Genomic DNA, 19265 nt, shown 5'->3' with positions numbered 1-19265 from the left:
CAGCTGAGACTGCTCGCTTTTGTGTGCTCAGCTCTGGGCACAGTGCCCGAGAGACACATAGTCCTGTCTCAGAGAACTATTTATTGTTGGATGGATTAAACCTCCAGGAGTTGTTTGGTCATTGTATTATCATCTGCTTTTTACATGAGAATAATTTCCGGGTTGAACGTTTGCTTTATTTCAGTTTGGCGTCCCATTTCACAGAACAGTGAACTAAAGGAAGAACTGACAAACCCCAAAGATGTTGACCAATGTGTGAACAATGTCAGCTGAGTCTACACTGGCAAGGAAAGGTCGCTGAAGTGTGCCTGCGTGCCTTTCACTACATGCTGAAGGATCTCAGTCCGTTAACAAAGTTGAATGAAGTCTGTGCACTGGAATATATCAGTGCGGGGGTCTAAAGAGTCTTGACTCATAAGAACACCTGTCTCTGTTCTTGGAAGATCCAGCAGGTAACTGGCTACTCACGGTAGTGGTTAGGTGTATGGCCTTCTTTTTACATGTATATTGATGTTATTAAAAGCTGAATGCACGCTTTGGATGATTTTCCTAGGAGCTAAGTAGTAAATGACTTAATGTTTCTCATTAGAGAACGGTAGGGTCCCACCCTAGGGTAATCATTTTAATAGATTAAGAAATTAATGTAAACTGGGGCACCTGGGTGGGTCAGTCGGTTAAGGGTCCGACTTCAGCTCAGGTCATGATCTTGCGGTTTGTGAGTTCGAACCCCACGACGGGCTCTGTGCTGACAGCTTGGAGCCTGGAGCCTGCTTCGGATTCTGTGTCTCCTCTCTCTGCCCCTCCCCCACTTGTGCTCTGTCTCTCTCTGTCTATCAAAAATAAATACATGTATAAAAAAAATTTTTTTTAAGAAATTAATGTAAACTAAGTATGTATTGTAGTACTCAGCAAATGATAGTATATTTCGATTTTTTTTTTGAACATTTATTTTTAAGAGAGAGAGAGAGAGACTGAGTGTGAATGGGGGAGGGACAGAGAGAGAGAGAGAGAGAGAGAGAGAGAGACCCAGAATCCGAAGCAGGCTTCAGGCTCCAAGCTGTCAGCACAGAACCCAATGCGGGGCTTGAACCACGAACTATGAGATCATCACCTGAGCTAAAGTTGGATATTTAATTGACTAAGCCACTCAGGTGCCCCTGGATGTTTAAAATCAATTTCTTAAAAGCATTTATGACTTCCTAATTTAAGAGTCTTTGAATCTTAGAAATTGGTAGTGATCTGGTTTACTTGACCTCCAGGAACTTGGAGATTTTCGAAGAATACAAAATATAATTTTTTCATTAGAATAGTTATAGTTTGAATCATATAGCTTGAGTCTCCTAAAAATTCCTCCTGAGATGATAAAGCATTATTCTTAGAAACTGACTTTGATTGTTAGAAGCAGAAATATTTAAAGAATCTTGGTAAGTTTTACCTACACGTCTATGTAAATATGAAAGCCTATCATTTTACTTCCTTTTTTCCTTTTTACATTGATACTCTGTACTTTTGTAAATAAATGTGCTTTTTGAACTTGGTTGTGTTTTGTAGCAAATCAAATTCATGTTTTCTCCTTACTGTGTCATAACCGTCTGAACCTTTTTATTTTTTTGAAAGAGTTTTGAAGGGAGAATGCCTTGGGTAATAAAAATGAAACACACGTATGCTTGGAATAAGTATTTTATTCCTCTTCATTCATATACTACAGAGATGTGGAAACTTACATGTTCCCCTAGATTCTTCAGCCTACACAACAGCTGGGAGCCTAGGTTGCATTTGAATGGACTCGGCACTTACCCATTTTGCCAGACTCCTCCCCTTTCAGAAAAGCCTGGTTTGCCCGGTTTTCCTGTTGCTGTGCTAGACAGTTCATTGCCTGGCTCACCGTCATTTCCAACCCTTTTCTCCCCAGCCACCTTCCAGTTAGGAGTGGCCATGCTGCAGCCATCTTATGACCATTAGGAACAGGCTTTGGATCACAGAGATGTGAACTCTGACATCACAGAGTTGTTGAGCCAATACTAGCAAGGGCTGTCTGCAGACTTCCTGTTATTTGAGAGACATAAGAAAAACGGGCCTTCTGGATTTTCTGTTACTTGCAGCCCAAAGCATTCATGACACAGCAAGTGCAGCAGGGTAGCTTTGACACTTGCCTGTCATTCCTTCTATGTAGTTTTCTGATACTTCTTATCCTGTTATCAGCTGTCTGCTCTTGCCCCTCATGTACATTTCCCTCATCTGCCTTTTCTCCTCCATTGTCCTTGCAATTAGAGGGTTTTTGCCCTCTGAAATAACTGCTTTTTAACCCCCAAAGGAGTCTCGCGTTTTCAGTTTTATAGTTTCCTTACTCAAAAATACATAACGAACAATCAATCCTTCCTCAACAACTAGGAGAAGAAATCTTTGGAAGATGCCATCCTCTGCCAAGGGAAGTACATTTCTTGTTAGACTTCAAGGTGATTTTATGGGGGGCGGGGGCAGGCTTTTCTGTTCTATTTCAGGATGAATTTCCTACCTACCCAAAGCACATTTCTGCACCATGACACGGGGATTGAGTTGGCCTTGGGCTTCCCTCTGTTCGGGAGCATGACTTCTGGTGTCCTGGAAGTCATAACCACATGCCCTGAAATCCTTCAGGAAGCCTCCCAAAGGGCCCACACTTGGGCTTCTGGTGACTGGGGTTTACTGTGGAGTTCCTGAGGCTCGGGGATTCTGTGTAAGCCTTCATGAACCCTGTACATACATGATCTAATACTCTGTGTTATTTATAAAATCATTTGCTTACCTCATAAACTTGCCTAAACATGCCACGAATGCTGAAACTCTTCTTACAAATTATATAAAGGCTAGCTTAATTTCCTGACTGAAACACTCTCCCACTTGCCCTAGAAGAGACCCTCTCTCTCCCTCTTCCCCAGATGCCTTAAACTGGGTTGTATTCTTCCCAACTGGCTACTAGTCAATCCTATAACGTGTTTGAGCAAGGGTATTTGATGAAGGATTTTAACACGGAAAATGAAGAAAAAGTGTTGGTTTTATAATAGAGACCATAGGAATTTAATACTGCTCAGAATCTTGCCTGGTTGAGACATGCCGATGACGGCAGTGGTGCTGGTGGGGGCAGCGAGGCGAGAGGCTTCGCAGGGGTGTGCCGCAAAATCTGGGACCCCAAATCAAAGCCAGTGGCATGGGACCATTGTGGGGAGTGGGGTATCTAACAAAGGGCCTTTGCTTTTACAATGCGAGTATCTTTGTGTTTTAATTAGGAAGTTTAAACAGGAATTGGGTTGGGGGAGATGCAGCCATTTATATGATCGCCATAAGGAATGAGGATTTCTGCTGGATATTAAGCAGAGGCCCTCCTTAGATTGGAGAGGTTGTGTAATTGGATTTGTTTCAAATTGGAAACAAAACCAAACACTGGTCAGTGGAATGAAGTGTAAGATTTTCGTATCAGAAAAGGGCTGTTACAAGTGGGGTTCTCTGTAGACTCAGATGTAGGGAGTCTGTCTAGGGGTTCTCAGGAGAAGACCCTGCAAGGGAGGAAGCGGGAGTGGGTGCACGAGAAGCTGGGGTGTGATGCAGTATTAATGAGGGCGGCCCTTGTCAGATCCCATAGGGAGCTGGGATAGCCTTCTGGGGGTAGTGTCCCGTTGATCAGAGGATGCTGAGTCTCTGTATTCTCTCACTGACCAAACACTGGGAAAGGGGGCAGGGTGTTGAGCAAGGGCGATTTCCACAGAGGTGTGTGAGTTCTAAGACCACAGTGGTGCATCAAGTCCATCACCGAAGACATGTTTCCAAAGGTGTTGCAGAACCCAGCCTGCCTTCCATTGCAGTCAGCTTGAGTAGTACTGGTTGCCCAGAATGCCCAGGTTCCCTGTCATCCTTCCACCAGGCTGGTTCTTATGCTTACTTGCAAGAAAATATTTGCATTTAAAAAATTCGGGGGTGAGGAGGGGCAACCTGTGGTTGGTCAGTCACAGCTTTGGCCTTCTCATGGAAATTACTTATGTTTCTAAGGACTCAGAAGCATTAAGCGGTTATCACATCATGTTGCTTTGGGGACCAATGGAAGAAGTGCTGGAAATGTACCGGGAGAACTGCGTTATCAGTTGTCTGGGCCCCAAGCTCTTCAGTTGTAAAATGAAGAAGCTAAAACGAGTGTGCCGAGGTCCAACATACATATGAATATTCTATGACCTACTTGCTCCTGTGAAACGAGACATAATCATAGCTCAACTTAGGTGCCACTTCAGTTTCTGTACTCCCTGCTAAATATTCCTACCAAGGGGATGTGGTCTTGGGTTGGACACGGTGGGGGGAGGTGGCCTGTGGATCCCTGAGAACTTCTGTTAACACTGTACTTGGGAGCGAGCTATAATGGACCTTTTTGGTGATGGCAATAGATCTCATTTTTAGTGGCACTCATGTATCAGTTCCTATTCTTAGTACTTAGTACTTTCCATATATTGACTCATTTAATTCTCATAACAGGACTGACTGCTATATTTATCCTCATTTTACAGATGATGGTGTTTGTACCTAAGCAAAGGGTTTTCACATTTTTTTTTTTTTTAAGTTTTTTTTTTTTTTTTACGCTTATTCATTTTTTGAGAGACAGAGTGTGAGTGGGGGAGGGACAGAGAGAGAGGGAGACACAGAATCCGAAACAAGCTCCAGGCTCTGGAGAGCCGGACATGGGGCTCGAACTCACAAACCGTGAGATCATGACCTGAGCGGAAGTCAGACGCTTAACTGACTGAGCCACCCGGGCACCCCAGGGTTTTATGTTTTAAACCCCTAGGCAGTACTAGCCATTTATACATTTTTTCTTATTTACTTAGATTTTGCCTTATTCCAGAAAGTATTTAAGGCATCGTACAAGGATATGTAAAGTCAGGCAAGATAATGTAACTGGAAACTCCAAGAAAAACCAAACCAAACCAAAACTTTGAGGCTGCAGTTTTCCATTTTACCACAAGAGGGAAGTATAACATCGGAAAGCGCGTAGGCTGATGTTAAGACCCCCAACCCCACCTTGGGATACCAAATTTTTAGAAGTTGTAGACCACACGAAGTTAGATTTGGTATTACTTGCAAAAGCAGATTTCTTTAAAGGATATGCATGAATTATAAATGGCCATGTCTTTGATAGATTTGAGATTATCCATGTCATCAGGCTTATTCAACTCTTTTCCCAACAAATAATGAATATTTATACAATTCAATGATAAAAGCAAGAGATAGTTTTGCTTAATTGTTAAAGATTCTCATAAGTTCCTCAGTGTGAATACAGCTATTTGTTTTACTACGAGAGAGAAGCCCAAGGCTTATTATAAATAATAGGATTAGAGTTTTGGCTTTTAATCTGGTAAAGATTGGCATTATTAACATGGTGGAATTTTTATTACACATACCATAACTGACACATGCAAGTATGCGTTTCCGAAGATATTGTAATTGTTTAAAAGATCGTCCTGCCTGCCTTTTCCCTCCCTCCTATGTTAGTCTCACGTCTTCTTGCAATAAACTGTGTCAAAAACTAATCCAGAGAGGGGTATTAATGGTTTCAGATCCAGCTGTTGGGGTATGGAGTCTATGGTGTCGTCGCTCAGGAGGACCTCCTGAATGGGATGGAACTGTGTGTCCCGTGTGATTTCTTCAGCTTTTGACTAGGTTTCTGCCTGGCCCCCCTACTGAAGACCTTTGAGTTCACCTGCATGGGAAGGTTTTCAGCCTTACCCCCCCCCCCCCCCCCCCCCCCCGGCGGGAGCCGCTTCCTCTCTTCCCCCCCCCCCCCCCCCCCCCCCGCCAGCTCCCAGCGAGGGAGCCTGTGCTGTGTCTGCTCCCTACACACCCTGCTTCCCTGGAAACCAGACCAGGTTTTCTGTGTTCCGTGGTCCTGCTGCCTATGGTTAATAATGCTGGTAATCACAGTAGCTAAATTCCTTGAAATGTTAATTGTGCTAATCACTGCACTAGGCCCCTTAAAAGTATTCATTTAAATCATACTCCCTTTTTACCGATGGGGAAACTGAGGACGAGAGATGTTCCAATTTTTAGTATAGGTGCTGCCGAAGCGAGCACAGAGGACGAGAGATGTTAAGTACCCTACTTAAGGTCATACTACTAGGAAGCTGGTGAGCCAGGAGTCAAACTCTGAGTTCCAGAGTCCAAGTTCTTGACTTGGCTGATAAGCCAGCCCCTCCCAGTGGATCCCACCACCACCTCATCTAAATTCCAGAAGCTACATGAAACTTCAGGTCCCTGGAGCGCTATACTGACGTAATTCTGTATCTTGGCATTTGCTGTTTCCACCACGTGGGGAGTTTGTACTCTTCCTTCAAGGCACAGTTTGAAGAGCATTTTCCTCAGAAGCCTTTTCTGACTCTCCTTCTCCCACCTACCCGCTCCAGTATTTCCCGCTGTGGTTCGCACAAAACTGTGCCCTTCTCTTCACTGCTGGATTTATTTATAACTGCTTCCCTGACTGTCTCTCCCCAACTCCACTGGGCTCTTGAACAACTTGAGGTTAGAACTTGGGTGTCATTCATTTCCTCCTATACGCAAACAATGGTCATAGTACTTTGTTATATTATTATGGAATGTTAATTAATGGGCACTTTGAGGTGTTAAGAGTGATGCTAAGTAGGGGTGCCTGGGTGGCTCAGTTGGTTAAGCGACCTACTCTTGATTTCAGCTCAGGTCAGGATCTCAGCCCTGAGATGGAGCCCCTCGTCGGGGCAGACAGAGGCTGCTTAAGATTCTCTCTCCCTCTCCTTCTGCCCCTCCCCTGCTTGAGTGCACGCTCTCTTTAAAAAAAAAAAAAAAAAAAAGGATGATCCTAAATATATATAGGTCATCTCATTTAATCACAACCATTCAACAGAGGCCTTTTGAATCTTCATTTTACCAATGAAGACAACAGAGCTCATGGAACCCCAGTCGCTTGTCTAAGGTCCGTTAGTTGCTACTTAGTGGAAGGACTGGGATTGAACCCAGGTCTGTCTGACTTTAGAGTACGCACATGGAACTATTAGACTCTGTCTTCCGTTGACAAATGTGATAAAAAATAGACTTGATGTCAATTTACTTACTTATTTATTTAAATTTAGACCCGATGTCAATTTATTTAGTTAAAACCTCACCTATTATTTAGCAACAGACTTTATCCAAAAGTGTAGAAAATAATGCAAGCTAACTGCTCAAATTCACACAGCTAGAAGATTTCAGAGCTGGGATTTAAGCCAGGGCTGCTGAGGCCAAGGGCCGTTGCTCTCAGTCTGTGTGGCCCGTGTTTGGAGGGAAAGATTTCTGTGAGGCCAGGCCTCCTTGGCCAGATGGGTCAGGCTGAAACCACTGACTGCCTGAGCCATCCTGGGGATGGTGAGGCCTTTGGCTTTCACGGGACCACCACCAGTCTTGGGGACCTGCTTGACATTTCTGACCACACCGTGGACCCCGGTGAGCAGGTCTCTGCCCAGCCCAGATTTTCCTCCCTTCCTGCTAATTCTCTGTCCCAGCATGTGTCACGGAACAGCCTGCCCAAGACTTGGCTCAGAGTCTTTGGAAAACTACTTCAGCGAGAGTAACTATTTCTCCTTTAATGATGAATTTGACTTCTGGAAATAGCCAAATAAATGCCAAAGCTAATGAATGAGTGGGTGACCAAGCTGGGTGATATCACAATTTGTCACAAATGAAGTGCGACTTTCAAGTAATTCGAGTGATTCTCTTGCCAGGATTGTAATCTGGCTCTGAAGGCATTTCCTAAAGACTGGTTCCAAAAACATTTTGAGCAATGCCTACGCACATGGGATGTGTTACCCAGGATGATGTTGGGAAAGACAATACTTATTTTATTTATGTTTTTATTTATTTTTGAGACAGAGACAGAGCACGAGCAGGGGAGGGGCAGAGAGAGAGGGAGACACAGAATTCGAAGCAGGCTCCAGGCTCCGAGCTGCCAGCAAAGAGCCCGACGCGGGGCTCGAACTCACAGACCGCAAGATCATGACCTGAGCCAAAGTCGGACGCTCAACCGACTGAGCCACCCAGGCGCCCCATCACAATATTCACTTTAAATATAGAATTTCTGATAGAACTGTCAGTAAATAAGTCATAGGACTTTAACATCATCAATATGTTTTGTGACTGATTATTGGCCTGGATCCAAGATTTTAGATTTAGTTTTAACAGATGATAGAGTAAAAATCTGGGATGAAGATGAAAATATTCTTGTCTATTTAGGTCAAAAGGAAGTTAGTTGTGACCAAAGCTACTGACGTATTGCATCATAAAAAAACACCTATTTTCCTGTATTTCTTTATGATACACACAGGACCTTCATGCCTGTCAGCTATTTTCTACTCAAACTGAATATTATGACCAAAAACAGTCACTAAAAAAGTAGATGGAAGGTAAACTATCACACATGCTAATTTCTTCTCCTTTAATGGCTTATGCCTGCTGCCAGGAATCTCTAACCTCATACATTGTTGATGGTGGTGATGATCAATTTGAAGTGAATGAAAACATTGTGCTGAATTCTACCCCCTGTCTTTGAACATTTCACCTGCTACATGCTGTGTTGACTATAAGTTTCATAGTTTTTAGGGCAAGCTTTATTTTGTAAGAATTCCAGCTTTTGCCTCTTTTAACCTGATTTCAGGTCTGGAGTTTTAGAAAAACGGGCTCCTGTGCATTCCATCATGATTATTCGTGCCCTTTCCCTTGGTCCAGGCGTGACAGAGAGAAGCTGTGACTAGCAAGAGTCTGGCCTGGGGACCAGGAGAGCACGAGTCAGTGCTGTGGTCTTACTTCATGGCATAGTATCGGGCAAGTCATTTAACATCTTTTGGCCTCAATTTCCTTCTCTTTAAAATGAGGACTTTGGCAAAAGACCCTATGACTAAATACTTAGAGGCTACAAAATGTGTTTTTATCCCTTACCTATTATGTAGCAGAACGAATGGCCAAGTATGCTGACCCTATTTAGTAGACAAGTCCACGGTGAGATTTCTATTCTTGTATTTATTTTATTTGAAGGCCTGACATATTCTCTATTGACCAATTAAATCATAGCACACCAATAGTCCCTTAAGGGCAGTGAACACTTGTATTTCTATCTCTGAGATAGTAATTGTATTTCTATCTCTGAGATAGTAATCACACTAGCTTGCTCTTTAGGATAGGATGTGGGAGGGACCGTGAACTTCTGTATCTTTGTGTTTGTTAACTCGTGGATGCATATCACCACCACATATATACTTACAGGTGGGTGTGCCGATGGAAGCTGCACCAAAGTAGGGAACTTTGTCCTGCTTTATTCAAAGGCATAGCCCCGGCGTCTAGAACACAGTCTGATCTGCAGGTGCTTACCATGTTCCAGGTACCATGACTATGCCAAGTCCTTGAGATATAATAAGAGACTTGAAAGCTCACCCCAATTGCAACTCTTGCTTAGCTTACTTCACAATCATAAGCTTAACTGAAATAGTTTGTTTAAAAAAAATTAATCTTGATTTATTTTTGAGAGAGAGACATCGTGTGAGCAGGGGAGGAGCAGAGAGAGAGGGAGACACAGAATCGGAAACAGGCTCCAGGCTCCGAGCTGTCAGCACAGAGTCTGATGCGGGGCTTGAACTCATGAACCGTGAGATCATCACCTGAGCCGAAGTTGGACGCTTAACCAACTGAGCCACCCAGGCGCCCCTGAAATAGTTTGTTTTTAAGTTTATTTATTTATTTTGAGAGAGAGAGAGAGACACACACACAGTGTGAGTGGAGTGGGGGAGGGGCAGAGAGAGGGAGAGAGAGAATCCTAAGCAGACTCTGAAGTCAGACACTTAACTGACTGAGCCACCCAGGTGCCCCATTTAGCTGAAATAGTTTTCTTATTTAAGCTGTAACCACTCCAGTAGGTCTATTTCCAAGACATTTAACTAATACATGTGAAAGATGCAAAATCATTCTAGCTTTGACCGCATAGCATTTTTCTGAGGTCTCCTGTTCTTGGTAGAGATTTGTAGTTTCCTTTTCTTTTTTTTTTTAGTCTCCATGCCCAACGTGGGGTTCAAACTCAATCCTGAGATCAAGAGTCACATCCTCTACCCACTGAGCCAGCCAGGCGCCCCGACGTTTTGAAAATACTTAATAGTTAGATGCATGTAATTCTTTTCTCTTTGACCTTGAAGAATGTTAAGGATGTTAATTTAAATGAAAATATTAAGGTGTTTTCTGAAAAATTTAAAGAGAAATTTATTCCTATAATTGTAGAAATTCCAGCTCTAAGGGAACAAGCTCAGTAGGCACCTGGAATGAGAGTAAGATTTTTAAACCTCCTCAACACTATAAAATGTGTGCAACTTTAAGTTACAAACAATAGAAGTAATATCTGCTCATAAGAAAAGTTCCATTGTACACTGAAGAATTTAGAGAGTGCTTAGAATAGCATATATGTGGGGGGTGATTGTCACCATAATGTCCATCCAGAGAAGTTTGATGAGGATGGTGAGGGGGTCAGGACGGCCTATTTTATACGGAGTTCACACAATCCGATATATTTAATTAGAAGAGGAGACTGGGGCGCCTGGGTGGCTCAGTCGGTTAAGCGTCTGAGTTTGACTCAGGTCATGATCTCAGGGTTCCTGAGTTTAAGCCCCGGGTCAGGGCTAACCGTGAGTGCAGAGCCTGCTTGGGATCCTCTCTCTCCCTCTCTCTCTGACCCTCCCCAACTCATGCTTTCCCCCCCCCCTCTCTCTCTCTCAAAATAAATAAATAAATAAAGAGGAGATTCATGGAGTGCACGCTACTTCTCTTCATGTGGAGAGGCTGTGATCTTCCTCTTTGCTCTAGGTGGAAGCTCCCAGCCTGTCGGCAGAGGTCCAAGCAGAGTAGACAGAGGCAGGAAGAACCTTCTAACCCCAGAGCTATGCTTGCTGAAGCCCCGTGAGCTCCCTGCCTGGGCCTCCTGGATGGGCTGTCTGGGCTGTCTGTGATCTGGGATGTTAAAGTGTACGTCATTCAGAATATTCACGTGTAATTGATTAGCCTGTTTATTTACAACAATAATAATAGCGATGATGACACTGCAGTTTATCATTTCATAGTATGATGTACTGGTAGCCAATATAATGAAAAAGAAAGATCCACTTAGAACATTTAAAAAAGTTTTAAAAAACGTTTGCTTATCTAGAGACAATGAGTGAGCACAGGGAAGGGGCAGAAAGAATCCCAAGCAGGCTCCCTGCTGTCAGCGCAGAGCCCAACTTGGGCTCAGTCTCAGGGGCTGCGAGACCATGACCTGAGCCGACATCCAGAGTGAGATGCTTAATCGACTGAGCCGCCTGGGCGCCCCGAGAACATGTTCACCTAGAGAAATGAGTTAAAGAACCAGGGAAAATATTCTCATTAGGCCGCGTGGACCTTGCAGGCAGCTGTCACTTTCTGATTAAATTCAGGCTGCAGCCTGCAGCTCTGCTGAATTTGGAAAAGTGACTTAAAGAAAGTGATGTTACCCTCGTCTTTCACGTGGCGTTGAAGAGACACAACAGGTGAACGTGGGGGAAGGGAAGGGACAATAAGATAAAAACAGAGAGGGAGGAAAGCTGTAAGAGACTCTTAAATACAGAGAACAACCTGAGGGTTGCTGGGGGAGGCGGGGGGATGACCTAAATGGGTGATGGGCATTAAGGAGGGCACTTGTTGGGAGGAGCACTGGGGTCTACTCCTGAAACCCTTAGTACACCATATGTTCACTAACTTGAATTTAAAAAAAAAAAAAAAGGAAAAAAAGAAAGAAAGAAAATGACATTATCCTCCTCTTTAGACAACTTCTTTCAAAGGACATTTATTTATTTATTTATTTATTTTATTTTATTTTTTTTTACTTTTTAAGGGGACTTAAGGTAAGAGAGAAGTCAAATGAGCCCATTTTCCTTTACGCTAGGTTCTAGTTATAAGTACACGTGGAAATAAAAGAAAAATGTGAAGTCAATATATAGTTGTAGGTTTATTAACAACATTTAAATTGTAATGCCATAAAATTACGTGATATCCCAAAATTGTGTCTTTTATTCATTTATATTACCGGAGGGGGGAATTATTCTGTATTTTCTGAAACAGTATAAGCTCTGTTCACTTTGGATAATAGGATATAGTATGCCTTAAAATGATAAGGGGTCTTTTCACATCCATTATCTCATTTAATGTTCAAAATAACTTTGAAGGGTAGATACTGTTATTCCCATTTAATGGGTGGAGATTCTGAGTCGTAGAGAGCTTAAGTCATGTGAGAAGTCATGATATGTTCAATAGCAGGCTTGGGACTCACCTGTTGCCTACAAATCCCATGATCTCCTGCGGGCTGAGGCATGAAGGATGAGTCAGAGTTGGCAAGAACACCAGAGGTAAGAGGATCAAAAATATGGTTTTAAAACATTATCAGCTCTTCGTTTTCCACCTACTTAGATGTGAAAGAGGACCATACAACGTGATCTTTAGAGATATCGGCCTCCAGACTGTCTAGTTATATACTCCACGGAACAGGTATTATCAGGAAATCCTGCTGTTTTCTCTGTACCAAACCTTATTTTCTCTAAGGGCATTGTATGAGTTACCTACCTGAGATGCATTCCTAGGGTTAGGTGTTTTCAAAAACAAGAGAAAACATCAGTTGTTGCTTCTAGGGTTTTCCCTCCTGCTCCCCACCTCCCTCTTCCTGCAGCTCAGACTCCCTTCTGAACACCAAGACGGAAAGAACCCGAAATTCTGAGGATCTGAGAAAGATGGAGATTTCATTACCAAGCCGTCCTGTTAGTCTCTTCTGCGCAACTTCCTCTGATAACTGGAATGACATTGCTTCTCATTGCTTCTTTCTATAGACACCTAAACACTGATTTTTTAAAAGTATAGAGGTAATAAAATCATATTATCCCAAATTAGGGAAAAAAAAGCATTTTGGGAACCCTTTGCTAATATAACTACTTAGCAATTCACCATAGTTTATTTTAGCCTCCCTCCCTTTTTTTTTTTTGGTACTTCGCAAAATAATTAGGGTTGGCTGCCTATGTGGTCTTTGTGGAAAGAATCCAGTCACTTTAAAATGTCATCAGGGAGCAGAGTAGAAATTACTGACACTTTCCCTGGGGATCTGGAGAAGCTCTAAAGGCTCAGCTTTGCCCCGAAAGGCTTCCTGAACCTTCTTCCCAACAAAGGTATGTCTCCCATTCCCACCTTCAGGAGAAATGTTCCTTCCAGCTGCTAAGAGAAGACATTTCTCTTCATATTCTTTTGATTACAGTCACCCTGCACATACAGTGTGGTACTTTGCTCTTCCATTAACATTATCATCGACAGAGTTTTCCTTTTTGCTACGTGGCTTTTGCACCACCAACTCTGACGATTTACTGAATAATAGTAATAATAATTTACTGAAAAGGTAGCCGCTCACGTACTTATCCATTCCCCAGATTGTTGGATGCTTAGATTGGGGTTTTCTAATGCTTTGTTTGTGACCAATCAGTCATAATTATGTTATTTCCATTTGTTTGAATTTTGAATTGTTTTACGGTATGCTTGGTTCACGTGTACATGTAAGCATGCAAACATGACCGAAAGACTTGTAAGTAAGAAGCATATCACCCCATCTTCCAGTTCTCCAGGTCTCCTTTTGGGAGGCAAGTGTGGGCATTGGGTTCTGTGTGTCTTTCCAGAGACTATGTGTGGATGTAGGGGTGCCTCGTTTTTTTTGTTTTGCTTTTGGGTGCAGATTCAGTGTGGGCTAGAGGGCTGCTGCTTGTCGTGTGGTTTGTACAGGTGTCCTGCAGCCTTGTACAAATGGGCTGCTTCCGCTTGGAAGAAAGGGCCTGGTTTACTTCCCACCAAGGTGCTACCCACTCTCTGAGCCACGTGCCAGCAGGGCTGCTGGAGGACCAAGCAGCGAAGCCAGGCTTATTGACTAAGTGTGCTGGGTGGCCACAGCAGAATGTATTTAACTAGTTATCTCTTGACGGAAATTTGGGTTATTTCTTGTATAAACTACAACCGTGCACCAATAAATAACCGTCGGCACGAACATTTGTGTATTAAATTCCCGGAGATGCAATCGCTGATAAAAAGGGTGTGTGCACAGGCACGCATTCACACTGATGAAGTTAACGCCCAGAGCTGGCTGGAGGTACGAAGAGCTGCCTGCTTCGGAGGTCCTCAAGCAGAGAGGACCCTTCAGGGAGCGTTTGAGAGGCCATCCAGCACTGGCAGGCTCTGGAGCCAGCTGGCCTGGTTTCATGGACCCTGGACAATGATTTAACTCTTTGGCCCTCGGTTTTCTAGTGGAGACGAGAAGCAGTCAAAAGGTTCACGTCATGGGGCAGTTGTGAGTGTGTACTTCATGCCAAGCGCTTAACATACCACCTTGATAAGTTCCTCGTAAATGTCAGCTGCGACTATCGTCATCATCACCGTCGTGTTACCGGACTTCGGAGAACCTTGGGGAAGCCTGAGAAACTTTCACATTTTAGATTCTTTTGATTTAGGGAGCACCTCAGGTCACTGGATTTCAGTGAGGACCGCCGTTCATGATGAGTTCTCGTTCTGCTTCCTGTTTTAACTCGCCACTGATGAGCTTCCAAGATCTGAGACCCCCTTGGGCTTGTACAGTTGCCACTCTTCAGGAGGGAACCTTGCTCTGCCTCTTAGGAAGACCCCACTAGTGTGGACAGCTCACCATCCCACGGCGTGGCCGGGTGTGTGTGCATGCACGCAGCCGGGTGCAAGTGACTTGCAGCCATCTGCTTCATTCCCTGGACAGTCGCAGCCAGGGGCCAGTTGCGGAGCCCTTCCCAGGGTACTGCCGCTGGCAAGCAACTGGCGGGAAGGAGGAGCAGGTGTCTCCACTAACTGACTAACTGGCCTGGCTCTAGACCTCGTTTTCCACGTTCTGAAAGGGTTTTGGCAGCCGTATTAACTCCCCAAATTAGTTAAATGTTGCGTGCGTGTAAAACAGTTTGCTGCCCCGTCAGAGCTTGGAAACATTTCTTTTCCTAAAGGTGATGACAATTTTCAATGTTACAAAGGGAACAAAGACCTTATTTGCAAATTAACACATCAGTACCGAGCCACATAAATGTAATTCGAAGAGCGGACGCGAACCATGCGAGTACGGTCAGTCCTCTATTCTCCATGGAGGCTGTGGGCATGGCAGCTGTGTTCTCACTACAGCGTGGCTGGCCATCCTACTTGCTGGGGGCCCCGGGCTTCTGTTGGTAGCTTTTGTTGATGCCATTTTTGCAAAATCAATGTGGGTGTTTGAAGCAGTCCGATTTTCGAGGAGCTGTGTCCTTGTTATAGACAGCCTGTGAGTGTTCTGTGAAGTCAGAGAAGGTTCACAGAGCTGCCTTGGGCCAAGGGGCCTGTTTCAATAGCTCTAGATCACTCTCCCTGACTGAGCTCATGTCTGGCCCACAAGATAGACGGTGCCCTTTCTGTGCAGCTTTCATTTCTTGCTCCTTCCTTTTGCTCTCAAGGAATAGAGCTCTGCCTCTGATCCTGCACACCTCTGAGGTGTGTATGAAACTGAAGCAGTACCCTGACATTTCTCCCTCAATTAATTACACAAACATTTCTGGGTGGCACGAGGTTTCTAGTCTCTGGCAATCAGGGAGCTCATTTCTTTCTATTTCCCAAAATATTTCCCAGTGACCCAAGTAGCATCAGCTCTGCAGTTTACTTCTGGCTTCCGTCTTGTCATGAATGTATTTATTTCCACTGTGATACATATCTGAAATGCCATGTGAGAAATGTGTTCTTGTTTTCAATTTTTTTTTTACATTTATTCATTTTGTTTAAAAAAATTTTTTTTTAACGTTTATTTATTTTTGAGACAGAGAGAGACAGAGCATGAACGGGGGAGGGCCAGAGAGAGAGGGAGACACTGAATCCGAAACAGGCTCCAGGCCCTGAACCATCAGCCCAGAGCCTGACGTGGTGTTCGAACCCACAGACCGTGAGATCGTGACCTGAGCTGAAGTCGGATGCTTAACCGATTGAGCCACCCAGGCGCCCCCATTTATTTTTGATAGACAGAGACAGAGCACAAGTGGGAGAGGGGCAGAGACAGAAGGAGACACAGGATCCGAAGCAGGCTTCAGGCTCTGAGCTGTCAGCACAGAGCCTGACTCACGGGGCTCAAACTCACGAACCACAAGATCATGACCAGCCGATGTTGGACGCTTAACTGAATGAACCACCCAGGCACCCCTAGAAATGTGTTCTTGTTTTAAAGGGAAACCAGATGTCAACATTTTTTGGCTTTGTCGTCTTGCTCTCCAATTGTCTGGTAGACTTCAGAATGACCATTAATCTCGGGCAGGGCAACATTCTACATGAGAAAATATAAAAGAGTTGTAGTTTTCTTGAAGTTTAAAAACTATTTCAACACAAGGGGGAGGGGTACCCCATTGAGTAAGGCCTGTGGTCACTCCAGGCCTGTGTCTACTTAGCTGTTGAAAATAAAGGGTCTTTCTATAATAAAAATAACAACAATAATAATTTGTATTTATAAGCTCTCAACTATTTACCAAGTATTTTCATAGACACAGTCTCCTCTTTCCTACTAACTGTACTATGAAATATTAGGGAGAAGCATAATAATGATTTGTGGCTACTTTTGAACAACAAAAAAGATCCATTTCAAAAGTCTTAACTAAACAGAAAAGCCAGGGACCAATGAGCAACTCCATTTCCATATTGCATCTCGGGGAGTTAAATGACGCACCCAAGGCCCTGCCCAGGTCGTTAAGAGACAGAGACCCATCTGAACCCAGGCCTTCTTTTTATGCTAGAGCTTCTATTCTATGAAGGTCTATCAACCATCTGGGTCTGCCTTCCCCAGGATGCAGGATTTTCCATTTTAAAATGGGGACAGACCTGGGCAAACTAGAGTGTGTTGATCACCCTGCCGCTCTGTCACCTGAAAGGATACCTGACCCAGGTTGCTGGTCTTCTTCCAGGGCTCTCCCTGGCTCACGCTGCCCTGACACAAACACATCACACAAATATATCAATGTTGCATAAAGCCACCAAGGAGACTTTATAGGGTGAACAAGACAGAAAGTCAAGGATGGAGCCCTTGGGATACTAACATGTTAGTAGTGAGTGGAAGACAAGAAGTCTTCAGAGAAGATTGAAGAGTAGGGTGACCACCTCCCCCCCCTCCCCATCCCCGTTTGCTCTGGAGTGAGCCATTTTTCTATTCTGGGTGAGGAAGTAGCTCTTTCTCATTCTCCCTTGCACAAATTGAGCAAGCCTCTGATGGTTATTCTTCCTCTACATGTTTTCTACATGAATGGAATGAATGACAACAGGACTGAGATGTCAGAGCTCTGAGATTGAAAAAAGTAGGCATTTGGGGTGCGCTGGGTTACTCAGTCAATTAAGCATCTAACTCTTGATCCCAGGGTCATGGAATCAAACCCAGCTTTGGACTCCATGCTGAACTTGGAGACTTCTTAAGATTCTCTCTCCCTCTGCCCCTCCCCGACTCACACTCTCTTTCTCTCTCTCAAATAAATAAAGTAAATAAATAAATAAAATTTAAAAAATACAAAAATATATAAAAAAAGAAAAAGTAGGCATTTAAACATCCTAGAGAAGAGAAGAAATACCAGAGAAGAGCATGAGGTAGGAGTTTGCTTGGAATTTTATGAAGTGAAGACAGAGAGGGCTCCATTTTCCTTTGCAGTTGCTGTCTGTCTTGTTTGGGACTCTTCCCAATGTGCTTTTGCCCACTTGTCACCAGGACATTGGAAGTCTGCCTTAATTATCCCTTCTAACTTCTGTGGCTCTGTTCCACACAGCTTGGCTGTTGGCAATTTTCCCAATGTGGACAGATGATGAGGGAGGGAGGATGGTCAGCTAGGAGCCACTGGAAGGAGGAGTGGGAGCTTTACTTCTGTTCCCAGGTGTTGGTTTACAGGCCACTTTGTCCAGACCCTGGTTCGCCACTCCTGGACATTCCCATCCTTTGCATTTTGTCTCCTTTTGATACCCTTAAATTAAGTCTTCCATAATTATTTTGTCTGAGGTTAAGTTTAGTTGAACAATCATTTGTGGACTATTATCTGCTAGCCAAGCCCAGGGACCTGTTCTGGGCTTGAAGAGATGAATTAGACAGTTCCAGAGAAGACTTTGTCTGGGAACGCCAACTCCAAAATTATGTCACTAATAGGGCAACACCTACCATGAGAGCAAAAACACTTCTAAGCACCCATGGGTTCATATTGAGATACATTAAAAGTACATATGGAAAATATTACAGACAGTAATATTATGAATAAATAAAATATTATAAATAAATTAAATAAATAGAATAATAGAATAATAGAAATAGAAAATAGAAAATAGAATAATAAATAAATAAATAGAAACAAAGATATTGTGAAACCAGCCAAGGGACAACCAGCTATAAGTGACTTAGCCAGAGTTTAACTTGAGGCAATCTGGAACCATCCCTCTATGCTGCCGCTGGAAATCACTGGCTTGGTGGATAAGTGCTGGTTGATTGTGTTAGAGTGTGTGTGTTGCAGGGGAGAATAGTAACATCCCAAATGTTGGATCCTTTTGGTGAAATGTCTTGGAAAAGTTTTGCAACCATCCAAATCAAGCCATTCTCTATTTTTCTTCCAAATCTTTCTTGGACTGACCCAATATGCTAGGATAGCTTCAACACATTATATGTTTTAGCACAATGACTGCTGACTTGAGTCTTGATTTGGAAATCAAACTCTGGTTGAAAGTGGTGCTTGCCCTTCCTAGTAGAATTACCACAATTAACTTTTATTTCTAGAGAATATTGGATTATATACCCTATGATTCTGGGAGGAAGAAGCCCCCCCCCATATAAAGTTAGTAGAAGATCTGGTTGCATTTGAAAGTCTTTATGGAACTCTTTGGAATTCTAAATAAAAATTCCAGGAAGGCTTGGAGGCTTCTGGACAGCAAAGTCACTTTTAGGGACAAAAAGATATTTTACTTTCTAGCAAATTCTCAAATTCTAAGAATGGTCTCTTTCTTAAATGTTAATAGGAAATCATTGTGCAGCAGGGATGCTATCAAATGATATCTTTTTTCTTCATGGTCGCTATTTTTTTTTTTAATATGGAACATTTCACGAATTTGCATGTCCTGCTTGTGCAGGGGCCACGCTAATCTTCTCTGTATCATTCCAATTTTAGTATGTGTGCTACTGAACAAGCCAACGC

At 43.3% G+C, this 19265-nt stretch overlaps 1 non-coding gene across 1 annotated transcript; it reads right to left on the bottom strand.

Moving 5' to 3' along the window:
• Positions 1 to 19155: 19155 nt before the first annotated feature.
• Positions 19156 to 19265, bottom strand: LOC125939170 (U6 spliceosomal RNA). The gene has a single exon (XR_007462933.1). It is a non-coding gene; the product is annotated as a U6 spliceosomal RNA (small nuclear RNA).

This window comes from Panthera uncia, assembly GCF_023721935.1.
Source record: "Panthera uncia isolate 11264 chromosome B2 unlocalized genomic scaffold, Puncia_PCG_1.0 HiC_scaffold_24, whole genome shotgun sequence".
NCBI lineage: Eukaryota > Metazoa > Chordata > Mammalia > Carnivora > Felidae > Panthera > Panthera uncia.
The sequence above is the reverse complement of the archived record's forward strand: the minus strand, read 5'-3'. Positions and strand labels throughout refer to the sequence as shown.